This window comes from Ursus americanus, chromosome 3 (genome assembly GCF_024610735.1).
Source record: "Ursus americanus isolate L20-20 chromosome 3, mUrsAme1.1.p, whole genome shotgun sequence".
NCBI lineage: Eukaryota > Metazoa > Chordata > Mammalia > Carnivora > Ursidae > Ursus > Ursus americanus.
Window position 1 is genome coordinate 68,471,639 of NC_142129.1, and position 13,789 is coordinate 68,485,427.

The window sequence follows — 13,789 nt, forward strand, 5'->3', positions numbered from 1 at the left end:
ATAAATCCATTAACTGCCTTCCATCCAGCTTCAAAGCTTAACAAGATCTCGGTCTTTTCCAGGAAGATTCAGTAGGGCTAATTAGAAATCGGTTTGTAGTTGACCTCTTGTTTGCTGCTATTAGCAAAACGGGAGGAGGAAAAGTAACTGCTATGAGTTGAACCATCTACCAGTTCATTTAAAATAAAAGTAGAGGTTCTTATTAAAATCCAATATTATATTCCCACATCTCTCCGTACACCCTCAGTATAAAATCTCCAGAAATCCCTGAATAAACCAGTTCTCATTACTGGCACCTGAAGTTCATTTGTGAATTTGCAACAGTAATCACAGTTACCATCATTTGATTTTGTGCTAAATGGGGAGATCCATTGAAACCCTCCAAATCTCAGATCTCGTCTATGTCAATGCCACTGCCTTTCAGAGGTGATTTAGCTGTGGAAAAACAAAAAGTTTATTTGTTCTGGTTACATATTTAGTGCACCCAAAGAAAATTATATTCCTTCAGTGAAAATGTATTTTGGATACTAAAGTGACTTATGTTTCCTTACTGAACGTAAAGGAGGAATTGAAAAGAAGGTATTTTTCCAATCACAGTGTTTATGTAGTGGTGTTCCTATTTTTGTTTACAAACATGGAAAACAGAGTATTTGAGGCAGCTCTAGTACAAATGTGATAATATATTGCTAAATATTCTAGACATTATTGTGCTATTATAGTAGGGGCTGACGAAACAACACAGCTTACCGTAGAATTATACATAGTGCCAAATGATGTGAACTGCTTACGCTATGTATATGTATAAATTAATACAGAGTATGTTAAAAGCAAAAAGATGTATATGTGCATATTTTTCTAAAGAAATATATTCTCATCTTTCATTCATTCATCTTGTCTCCTGCTCATTCCATGTTCATTTTTTTCATTTCAGCCATGGGTGGCTAACATCCCATTTAGTTGGGGTAGCAGGAGGGGGAAAGATAATCCAAAAGCAGAGGTTGGAAAACCATATGCAAAAACATCGAGGTTATTGTCTTTGTCAGTATAATCATCTTCCATCTTCAACTTTCCTATAAACTCCAAAGCACAGTTCTCATACCCTTGATAATGCAAAAACCACACACAATTGTTGATGTCTATTGTGTAAGTTTGGGAAGCACAGCAAAGAAATCTAGGGCAAGAAGTATCACATCCTGTTATGGTTCTTGCCTTTTTTTTTTTTTTTTTTCGTTATTCTGGGACCAGACTTGAACTGTCCAACATCACATCAGATCATTAGAAATGTTACAATCATTGATTTTTAATATAGTCTGGGAGAGAGACTAAGGCGGGATAAAAGGCAACTAATTAAATGTCATTAGAATGCATAAAGGCCACTATTGGAAAGATTTTCAGATCTGGAAAGCATGAAATGGAAAAAATGAGGATTAAATGAGAACTGTGATAGGCTAATAAAGGGGAAGAGAACAATCTGTAGGTTCCACACACTACTCAACTATTGTCCTCGTGAGAGCTGAAGAACTTTTTCAGAAAAGATACATAAGGGCTACATCTTTCCCCTTATGCCCCAGTAGGCAATACAGATAGAAACTATTACCCTTGTGATCTTGAAAAACAAAAGTAATTTTCCATCATACCAAAAAACCTGATTCTTCAAGAGGGCAAATTCAACTCAGATGGTCAGTTGCCCACCTGCTTTGATCGCCACTACAAAACAGGCCTTTGGTACACATAGATATCACCATTCTTGAAAGAGGGAAAGATGTTGAAAAAGAAATGACAGAAACACTATCGTCATGGAGCTCCAGCCTTGCTCATTCATTCCTTCATTCATTATCTTTGATTCAACAGACATTTCATACACTTTTCATTTAGCTCCATGACAAATATTTATTTATAGTCATTATCATGGCAAAGTTTCTTTACAGTGGTGACTGCTTCTTTCCTGTGTCAATGGTACAAATCAAAACCTACTAAGTGAACCATTACCCTAAAAACATAACCACTGATATCTTTGCAGTGGGAGAACGAAGGGTCCATGTGGTTGGAACGGGTAGCTGAATGTGACCTTTCCTCCTTATTAGTGCTTGGTAGGACAGCCCAAGTTATAAGAAACATTCTCAGAACAAGATCTCCACATAAACACTTAGCGAGGACTCATTTTCCTTAAGAAACAAGGTCTAAAACAGTGATTCTTCCATTGGCTAGATTACCATTCAGCGGCTTATCGGGGGAGTTAACACTTTAGAGTTTAAAATAAGGTTATTATACGTGAAAAGGGGAGATCAGAAGCCATATTTAGAAAAGCAATCAGGTAAACTCAGAAGGAAGCCCCATTTATTATTCCGAGAGGGGAGACAAGATGCCTCACTCCTCGCTTAAGCTTACATAAAATTGATTGTAGTGAACTAATCCGTAGATAATTTACGTGTCTGCAGGGGGGGAAGGGGGGGAACAATAACTAGAAACATAAAAGAAAGAATGATATGTGCTTGTGAGAGTCAAGCAAAGTGGAGAAACCACTTTGTAGTAAGAACTAACCTTCTGATTACTTCTGTTCTTCTGGATGTAGGACTAACACCTGTTTACTGCCTGTGAATAATATGAAGCATTGAAGGAGCGAAAACACAGTCTAACTCAGGTCAGGAAGATTTTCTAATAGCATATGGTCCTCCATTTGGATTAGTGAGCAACTCGGAAAGATTTCAGAGATTTTTCCATTATCTTAAGCATTGACCAGCCAGGCTCTCAGGTCACTGATCAGACTTACAGAAATTTCCACTTAGAGAAATTCAATGCCTTCTCTCTAACTTTCCAGAAACCCTCTTGGCTGACTGACCAGCAATGTGGCTGCATGTCACTGCCATCTCCTCTACTTAAGAGACTTCTTATCTTATTTTAATTTGGAAAAATTGCTTCCAAACAAAATCTCAGGGTATTATAAGCGAAGTGCTGAATGGAAATTCAGTAAAACCAGTTGAGATGTCTTTACTGAGGAGAGGGCACAAAATGCATTCAGAATAGACGGAAACCAGTGTCCATCCACCCCTGCCAGACAGGCTAATCAAGGCTAGCACACCGGTCTCACACAGAGGCCCTGCACCGATTCGTACACCCAGCTGCAAACCCCTGACATGTGCACGCAGCACGGTGGGTGGTGGGTGGCTACTCTCAGGGCTGCAAGCATTTCCCTCCTGTGCCCAAGCATGACAGCTTCTGCATGCTGTCATCACAAGAGGGGTATTGTCATGATGGTTAGGGTTACAGAGAGTATCCCTCAAATAGAGATGATTTAAGAAGAAAAAAAGCTAGGAACACCAATCATTGAAACACAGTAGCCAATATGAAGAGACTCCTAGACACTAGCTTACTTACTCTTTGTAACAACTGAAACTGTTTTTATCCCATTTTAACGAGGAGAAAACTAAGTGAAAGAGAACTTAAATAATGCACCCACCACAGTCACACAATTAGTAGTTAGTGGCCGCGCTAGGATTTGAATCAAGGGTACCCACTGCCTTTGCTTTTTAAATTGCCATCTTGGTTGGATGGTTGCACCATCCTTTACTCTCAAAGTAAGACTGTTCCCTTCTTAGCTCTAAAGGGTACCAGATCATTGTCGCCTGTTGACCGAGAGGATAGAGGTGGTTTGCAACATGTATCTTTTCTGGTCCCAAATTAATTTAATTCATGGTCCGTAGATTCCTTCAAAAATGAGGGGTCTTTAGATGAAATTCAGCTTTCTATAGCTTAGAGGGTTTCTTACTATAGTGATGACTTCTTTTTCTACCCAGGGATTTTTTTTTCACACACAGTGCTGGTTTGCAGCTTTTCCATTTCAGATGTGGTCTTTGTGCAGACATTTGGGAGACAAAACATGCTTTGGGAAACTCTCAGTGGACACCCCAGGCCTAACCTGAGGCCTGTGGCAGAGCTGAAGAAGAGGAAGGAGGGCTGATTTTAGTGCTGTTTGTAATATGACTTCCACTTAGTGATTTTCAAGAACGGAGGCCTACACAGATAGGACAATAAAGACCATGAACACGAACTTACCCACGGAACTAGGCATCAGGTGATGAAGAGAGGCAGAGCGGAGAAGGAAAAGGCTCGAGGAACTGCAGGGCCAGCCAAGGGGGCAAAGTAGGTAGGACTGCCAGCTCCAACTCCAGAAATCAACCCTGGCGAAACTACAGAAAAAGAAGGTACACATGCATGTCAGGAATTAGTATTTAATGGGGAAAAAAAGGAAAAGGAAAAAAGAAATAAACAAAAATGAGAAACTCTCAGTTTCTTGAATGAGTGAGTACTTTGAGGAGAGAGGAGGGGGTCTAGAAAACCGCTGGAGGCCACAGCAAGAAAGCATAGGACAGAGGAAAGAGTTGTATTGTGTTCTCCTCTTCACCTTCTTGGGGCTCTGGGACCTCCCCTACAGCCACAGGCCCCACTGCTGGTCCCAGGGTCCACAGAATACTCTCAGGGAGGCACAAAAGCCCTAAAGGAGTAAGGAGTTCATGAAAACAAATAAGTTTGCACTAAGCAGCCCCCCTGGGCATCCATTCCTGCCCTTCGAATCTTCTCCAACACTGTAAAACTGGTGCATTATAACTTGGATGGGGAGGGGAGTGTCTTATCCCGATGCTTCACACCAGCAGCCAGGTGTAAGTGTTCCTGTGGAGTAGCAGCCCCGGAAGGTATCCAGGATACCCCAAGATGACTTGGTTTCTACCCTGGGACTCATTCCCTCCATTCTCCTTAAATTCACCAGGATCCACAAAGCCACGGCTTGGCCCTTGGCCACTCCCCAAGAGACATTAGAGACCAATTACTCCAAAGGCAGGAGCTCCTAGACCAAGACAATTAGACGTCTCAGGAATACAACCATTCCAAAGGAGAGCCAACAAACGAAACAAAGTTTACAATACGCCGGCGTGATTAGGAAAGGCTGATGAAAAATTCCAAATAAGCTTGAAAACATATATTGAAGGACATAAAGATTATTAGCAATACAGAAAGGAACAAGAAATAATACAAAAGAACACGGGAGAATACTGTATATGAAGAAATACGATAGCTGAAATAAATCTATATGCAATAATGGCAATGAATAACAGTTAATCAGTAAGATGGACACAGCTTCTAAATGAATTAGTAAGAAGATCTGATTAGGAATCTCCCCCAGAGGAAGCAGAAAAGAGTAAAGAGGTAGAAAACAGAAAGGACAAAAAATAGAAAACAGAGGTGGAAGTGCCAATGTGCAGACAACAGGAGTCCCAGAAGGAGACGAAAAACATATAAACAGGGAAGGGTAAATATTTGAAGAAATACATTTTTTAATTAATGAAAGAAATAGACCTCAAATAAGAAAATTCAAGTGTTAACAAATAAATACCCCAAACTAAAATTCTTGTTGATACTGACAAGACTGGGGACAAGATCAACATGACAAACAAGCAGGTTAAGGCTTTTCTGGTTTTGGGGGGAGGGGAGAGGATAGAGATTGGGAAAATTAAGAAAGCAATATGGGTAAATAAACATGAATATGGGTCTTAATATGTGTGAAATAGTCTTAAATTAATTATAGTACAGTGGTTGCAGTCACCAATTAAAACAGAGAATCTCGGATTAAAAAAATAATAAAGCCCCAACATACAGGCAACAAGAGATACACGTAAGACAAAAAGAAAATGAAAGATTGAAAATAGATGGAAAAAGTTTTGCTAGGAAAATATGAACCCACAGAAATGTGGGGTTGTCTCTTAATATCTGACTAAATAGAATTTAAAACAAAAAAAATCATAAAGAACAGAAAGGAAATGTACTGTGTTCTAATAAATGTACCTTATGTACTAGAAAAGTAATAATTGAACAAGAAGATTATAATCATCATAAATTCACATGCACCCTAAAATACAGTTTTAAAACATATCAATACTGAAACAATTTCAGGAAGAAATATGTAATTTATCAGTTGTAGTTGATGATTTTTTAAAAAGATTTATTGATTTATTTTAGAGGGGTCGGGAGGGGCAGAGGGAGAGGGAAAGAGAATCTCAAGCAGACTCTCCACTGAGCATGGGGCTCGCCTCGGGGTTTGATCTCATGACCCTGAGATCATGATACTGAGATCATGACCCAAACTGAAATCAAGAGTCCAACACTTAACTGACTGAGCTACCCAGGCACCCCAATTGTAGCTGATGATTTTAACACACCTGCCTCAGAATCTGATAGGTGAAGCAAATAAAATGTTAAGAGTGTTATAAGAATATCTGGAAAATACAATGATCAAACTCAAGCTATTGAAAAAATATTGGCTATGCTCAACAAACAGGAAATATGCATTCTTTTTGAGTATACGCAGAATGTTTACAGAAACAGTCATCTTTAAGATCATAAAGAAAACCTCTATTAATTCCAAATGATTAATACCATTCAGAAGATCTCTGACCATAAAGCAATAAAATTAGAAATTAATAACAAAATTGTAGGTTCAGCAGTCTGATGTTAGAAATAATAAATATTTTAATATAACCCTTACTTTTAAAAGAATATGAAAAATTATAGGATGGTGACTGTCTTACATCACTGTCATATTAGTTTTTAACTATTAATGCTAGTTAGCAGTACATCTCTAAATTTACAGGACATACTACAGCAGCTCCTTGAAGGACACTTAAACTTTATTTATTTATTTTTTCCAATCTAAGTTATTTATTTAAGCCATCTCCTGCCTTAAGCAAAGGGATGGAAGATCAGTATACTGGTCGTCATTTGATACAAGTAAGGAAGGTGAGCTTAAGGTCCCGTGTACGTTTCTGGCCTGTGTGCAGAGTCATGGTCCAAATCAGTGCTGTGCGCCCCACTGGGTAGTGGCAGGACACTTAAACTTTAGCTATATTTAGCCAAGAAGAAATAAGAAGGTGAGCAACAGAATGAAAGCAGAAAAACATAAGAAGGAAAATGTTATGTGAAAAATTCTCTGAGGAGATGGTATTCTCCAAGTACACTATCAGGCAAGCTATCTTGGAAGTCATGGCCTGCCAAGGTTTACATAAAGACCAAATTACAATGCTCAAATCGTGCAGTTTATCTAATCAACTGACAACACTCAGTGAGAAGCTTGGAGAAGAAGACCTTAGGGTAGAGTATAGCAGGAGAGACTAACCATACAACATGAATCCTTAGATAGTGTTCACGTTTCCTCTATAGGCCACATATTCCCTGCTGAAGGCATAGATATGAGGACCAGAGTTGAGGTTTGAGCACAGAAGATGGAAGTGGCCTAGAGCCAATACATTGTGCTTGCTCTACCAGGGAGATGCAGGACTAAGTACCCATGGCTACAATTGCAGCTTGCCAACTACCATAATTAACAGCTATGGGTTTATCTGTATTTCTTGGGCAGAGGACACAGGAACTAGAATAGATGTCATATGGGTGGTATATCTTATCCCACGACTAATCTCTTGTCTTAGAAGCCTCATGCATATGTAGTGTATCATTAACACTGGGGTTTGTATGCTTTGGTATCTTTAGTATATCATAAATACTTGGTGTCTTGTGGTTCCTCCATATCTTATAGTCTATGTTAAACACACATATGTGCTAATCAGATTATTCTACATCTAGTATATCTCACAGGTTATTAATCTATTATTATTCATACCTCTCATTTACTTTCCTTGTCTTCTATGGAAGAATTGAACGTTCTAACTAACTTACCAAACATGTATTACAGAGGGATATAAGTTTCAGAGCAGAAGTCAATAAAATAAAGAATAAAAAAAGAGAAGAGCAACAAAATCAAATATTGATTATTTGAAAAAAAATTATTTTAAAAAAGGCCTCTAATGAGACTGATCAAGGAAAAGAGAGATGCTTAATTTAAAAAACATAATAAAATGATGAATAATTAGGACACCACAGAGATTATAAAAACAGTAAGAGCATTATAATGTCTATATGTATATGTTCAAAGCACAACTATACACTAACAAATTTGAAAAACTTAAGTGAGACAACTAAATTTCCAGAAAAAAATACATAAAAATGGACAAATTGGGTAGCAAAAATAGAATACTTGAATAAACTAGTCAAAAACCACAGTCTTAGATGGTTTTATAGATAAGTTACATCAAATCTGTTGAGGAATTGTTAATTTCTACCATAAAATATTCTCCAAATGTACAAGATTTTCCAAAATATATAACAAAAATGGTACCACAAATCAAGAAAAAACAATGATTAGTTTAATAGATGGTGTTGGAAAAACTGGCTCACAACATGGAAAAAATAAAATTGGATCTCTTATTAATCCTACATAAAAAAGTAGAGTCCAGGGATATTAAATATCTAACTATAAAAGATAAATACATGCATGTATGAAAAGAATATATAAGCAAATGGCTTGAGGGCAGGGAAAGATTTCTTAAACAAATAGCATAAACCGAAAGGCAAAAAAAAAAAAAAAAAAAGATGAATTTGTTTACATCAATATCAAAATACCTGGTCAACAAAGAATAGTGTCCCTTGTTAAATAAATATCTTTAATTGGCAAATGATAGAATGGAAGATAAAACTGAGTTAATATTTAGAACATAAAAAGAACTTCAGGAAATCAACAAGAAAAATATTGGCATAGGATATGCACAAGCAGGTTACAGAAGAGGTCATCCAAGAGGTTAAAAAGTATATGTAGATACGCACAGACCCCTCAGTTAGCAGAGAAGTCCTTACTAGAACAACAAGGCCACTATTAGACATGGGAACATGACTACTTCCAGGGAGAACCACCAAGGTCTGTAGCTCATCTTGTGAGAGAGGGGAACCTGCAAAGTGGGCATTATCTTTTACTGACTCAGAAGTTTCACAGATGATATCCATTTTAGGACCAGACAGGTACTGGGGGAAAACAACCCTCCTCCAGTTCATTGGAAGGCTAGCAAGAAAAGAGGAAAAAATTCTGAAAGACTAGAAAGGAAGCAGAACCAAAGTTTGGAACTTAGTGACTAGAAAAGCACATTTAAAAAAAGATAACTCTTGACCTGATTTATATGACAACTATAAAGCATTTAATTAGCAATGATAACTGAAAAGCCTACCAATCTAAAACTCAATTAATAACAAGATATAACGTGCCTACCCCTGTACTTGGCATATGTTGAAATAATTGAATCAGAGAAGATACTTTGTGCATTTAAAAAGTAGATAAATCTCCATTGTAGAACAGTATGTTGATGAATTGATGAGCCAATCATCACCTCTCCATTCACAACACTGTCTAAGAGAATCTGTCTCCCACCCATGCTTTGGCAGCTGTTTAGACCACATGATCTCACTGTCTTTGCCATAGCACATTGGACCATGAGAAGATAACTAACCTAAACTGAACTAATGAAATTCTGTCTCAGGAATCCTAACTAAGAAACATAAACACTATTAATTATATGGTGATGGACTTTGGAGATAAAAGTTCACAAAAATTCTGAGTTGGCAGACATTTTCAACCAGATATACATTGATAAATAAGAAAGAGAATCAGGAGAACAAAATAGATAGCTGAGGGAATAGGAGAGACAAGGAACCATGACAAGAGAGAGGCCGAGAGGGAGGGAGGGGGGAGAGGAAGAGAGAAATGGAAAAAATAGCTGCCTGATTGCTTTCTATCTCTCAGGAGACCTGGCTGTATTTCCAACAATTGGATTCTATAATATTGCCATGTATTCTTACAATTAATCTCTCTTTTCCTTGAAATAGTTTCAGTGGATTCCTGTCCAAATATCACAATGTGCCCTAAGATAATTGGCTTCTTAGAACATATGTCTAAGCCCTGAACAAAACTTGCCAAGGCTCATTAAATGCACCAGACATACTCTTCTTACTTCTATAGGAACGAATAGTAATGTCATAAAAAATGATCCCTGTCAGAGGGTTTTAGGTAAGAAGCTGAGGGTCATGGAAGCACAGATGCTTTTCATTTCTTCTCCCAAATGATGGTAGCAGCTTTGTCAGGGAAAGAAGATAAAATGAGAGGATATGAATGAAAAATGAATTTGGTTCTCTGCATCTTATTACAACAGTATATCGAGTCTCTGCTGAGGACCTGCCTGCTCTATCTAAAGGCTGAGAGGATTCTACTGGGCAGAAAACCTTCTGGTGAAATCAAAAAATGTTTGAACTGAAAAATGAAAATAAAAGGAGTAATAGTGCCCAGATATAGATCCATAACCTTCTCTGGAGGACCCCAGTATGCCAAATAAAGTAAACCGAAGAAGAAAAGATATGTTTCATGGAAAAGTATCTGGGAGGAAAGTCAGAAATAATTCTTCTATCCTACAAAGACTATATGGCAATGTGAAGTGGGGCAGTAACAAAGCGAATCAGAAATGTTAACACAAATAAGAGAAGTACTACCACACAGATGTTACAGAAAGTTGGAGAGCCAACAATAGAAAGATGTGATGTCATGTGTGTGTAATGATGCCAAACATACATATACATATATTTTAACTCAACTACCAAAGAATTGAAAGACCAGAATAAAATATTGAAAAGATATGGAAAAATGATTGATATGCCTATAAAACCAATAATGGACCTAATGAGGAAGGGAAAAAAAGAATCTAAAGAAATCAGCATGGTATTCATTAAGCTCTCTGAGATACAGCACATTATGAAGAAATATGCTCAACTGGAATTCCTATTTCTTTATATTTTATTTTATTTTATTTTATTTTATTTTATTTTATTTTATTTTATTTTATTTTAGAAAGACCACAAGCACAAGTGGGGTGGGGAGGGGCAGAGGGAGAGGGAGAAGCAGACTCTCTGTTAGCAGGGAACCCAATATGGGGCTTGATTCCTGGACCCTGAGATCATAACCTGAGCTGAAGGCAGATGCTTAACAGACTGAGCCACCCGGGCACCCCTGGAATTTTTATTTCTATTAATGGTTCCTTAGGTAGTTCAGATTAATTCTTCCAGAAAACAACTAAAAACTTTGATAAAATATTAAAATCATCTTGTTAAAAACATAAAAATGAAAACAAGAAAAAAACCCAAGGCACAAAATCAAAAGTGAATGGAAAATAATAACCCAAAATGATAAGTGCTCTCAGAAGCCACTCACACACTGAGGTCATTTGCTGATGTGAGCCTTAATTTTGACAAACAAATAAGACAGACAACCAACAAAAGAAATCCCTCCCCACAATAAGCTATCATCGCCAAAAGGTTAAACTGTCAGAATTCAGGATGAGGGTGAATTAAGGTGAAATAATTTATGGAACTGCATTCCATCCCACTCTTCAGGATAAATTAGGGAATTTCAACTCTTGAATTTAGTTTATGTTCTTCAGAAACACTTGTGCTCCCCATTTGTGCTTCAGCAAAAGCAAACCCAAACCTTCTGGCAAACTCAAATGCTCTATTTTTTTAAATGTTAAGTATAAGTTTTGCCAATAGTAAATAAATAAATAAATAAATAAATAAATAAATAGATAGATAGATAGATAAATAAATAATGCTGTGCAGCACACAGTCAAAAATGACTAGGCACATAGGAACTAGGTTTCATGAGGAGAACAGGAAAAGAAATAGACTTGCAAAGACACCAGATGTTGAAATTGCTGTGTGTAGACTATGAAATAATTTTGCTGACTATATTAAACATATAAAAAGAATGAAGATATCTACAGAGGATAAAAAATATAAATAGTATGTAAAAGAATCAAATACAATTTCAGTAATGAAAAATAAAATAATATTTGAGACAGTATATGAGTTTAATGGATAATAAGGCAGAGATATAGAGGATTCATGGACTAAAAGAAGAGTGAGAAGAAAATATCTGTAGTTCACACAATTTGATAGAAGAAGTAGGTAGAAGAGAAGCTAAGAAATGTGAGAAGGTCTAACATCTGTTTAATCAGAGCTCCAAACAGGATGAAGAAAGAGAATGAATTGCAAGTAGTATTTGAAGAGATAATGGCTTAGAATTTTCTATAAACTTGAGACACATCAATCCACAGACATAAGGAGCCTGACAAAAGCCAAGAAGAGTAAATAAAAAGAAATTCATAGTCATACAGACTAAATTCACAGAAATCCAAAAATAGGAACTCTTAAAAAGCAACCAATGACAATAAACAGACTAACTTCCTAATGAGCAAATTAGTTAGTTCTCAACATTAATAATGGATGACAGTAGAATGAGAGAATCAATAAGATACAATAAAATTAATGTCAATCTAGATTAAGCACAAATTCAAAGGATCTTTTAAGAATGAAGGCAAAATAGAGAAGAGGCACATCCAGAACGGCAGAGTAAGGACTTCCAAAAATCTGCTCCTCCATAAAAGCAATGAGAACACTGGCAAAATCTGTCAAAATCAATATTTTCAGAACTCTGAAAATTAACCAAAGGCAGAATTATTCTGGGAAAGTCATTAAGCAACTCAGCTAGAGGCTACTCCCTGGGAAAGGAAAAAGTTGGAGCATACCTCTAATGTTCCAGCTTTTGGGGCCAGAGAATACCCGAGAGACTTGTTTCTGTGTCACGCACTAGGGGCACTGATGGGACCAGAATACTCTAGGAGCCTGGGGGCTGCTGAGAACAAAAGAAAGCTGGGAGGTTTGCAGCAGCTCCAGAGAACCTGCAGTACTGCAGACAGACACCAGAGGGAGGAAGAGATTACAAACTCCTGGGGGGGGGGGGGGGGAGTAAATCCCTCTAATTGGGAATTTATGCACACAAATCCAGAAAACACACACCAACAGAAAAGGTTTGAGAGGCCTCCAGAATCTCTAGCCAGACTGATTTGGTAGTGTTTTTTCCTGTGCAAAGCCAATTTGTAAAGACTGATCAATCATTTCCTAATGACACTAAGTCAGGGACTAAATAACAGAGGCCATTCTCAAACACAGGTCTTCTCACTTTAAGTGTCACTATTTTTGCCACATCAGTTTGCCTTCATGTGAGAAAGCTTGAGATTGTGATAGATGTTGCACATAGCTCCTTCTTATTTCTTTTGGGTTTTTTAAAATTCAAATTCTAGTTAGTTAACATACAGTTCAAATTGGTTTCAGGAGAATTCAGTGACTCATCACTTACATACATCGCCCAGTGCTCATCTCAACAAGTGCCCTCCTTAATATCTTAATACCTATCACCCATCTAGCGCATTCCCCACACACCTCCCTCTAGCAACCCTCAGTTCTCTATCATTAAGAGTCACTTATGGCTTGTTTCCCTCTCTCCTTTTTTTTTTCTCCCTTCCCATATGTTCATCTGTTATGTTTCTTAAATTCTACATTTAAGTGAGATCATATTTGTATTCCTCTGACTTATTTCACTTAGCATAATATACTCTAGCTCCATCCATATCATTGGAAATGGCAAGATTACATTCTTTTTGATGGCTGAGTAATATTCCATTGTATATATGTACCACATCTTCTTTACCCATTCATTGGTCGATGGACATTTGAGGTGTCTCCATAGTTTGACTATTGTTGATATTGCTTCTATAAACATCAGGGTGCATGTACCCCACTGAATCTGTATTTTTGTATCCTTTGGGTAAATACCCAATAGTGCAATTGCTGGATTGTAGGGTAGTTCTATTTTTAACTTTTTGAGGAACCTCCAAACTGTTCTGCAGAGTGGCTGCACCAGTTGGCATTCCCACCAACAGTGCAAGAGTGTTCCCCTTTCTCTGAATTCTTGCCAACACCTGTTGTTTCTTGTGTCACTAATTTTAGCCATTCTGACAGGTGTGACGTGGTATCT

The 13,789-nt window shown here is 37.3% G+C and overlaps 1 protein-coding gene across 2 annotated transcripts in view; it reads right to left on the reverse strand.

Annotated features, from left to right (window-relative positions):
- Positions 1–13,789, reverse strand: part of VPS50 (VPS50 subunit of EARP/GARPII complex) — a 239,281-nt gene that overhangs the window by 71,412 nt on the left and 154,080 nt on the right. The window contains exon 28 of one of the 2 annotated variants that reach the window (XR_006778775.2): positions 4,054–4,187. The exons of the other annotated variant lie outside the window; for it this stretch is intronic. The gene's annotated coding sequence lies outside the window, so the exon portion shown is untranslated. The remainder of the gene's footprint in view (positions 1–4,053; positions 4,188–13,789) is intronic. 2 annotated transcript variants of the gene reach the window in all.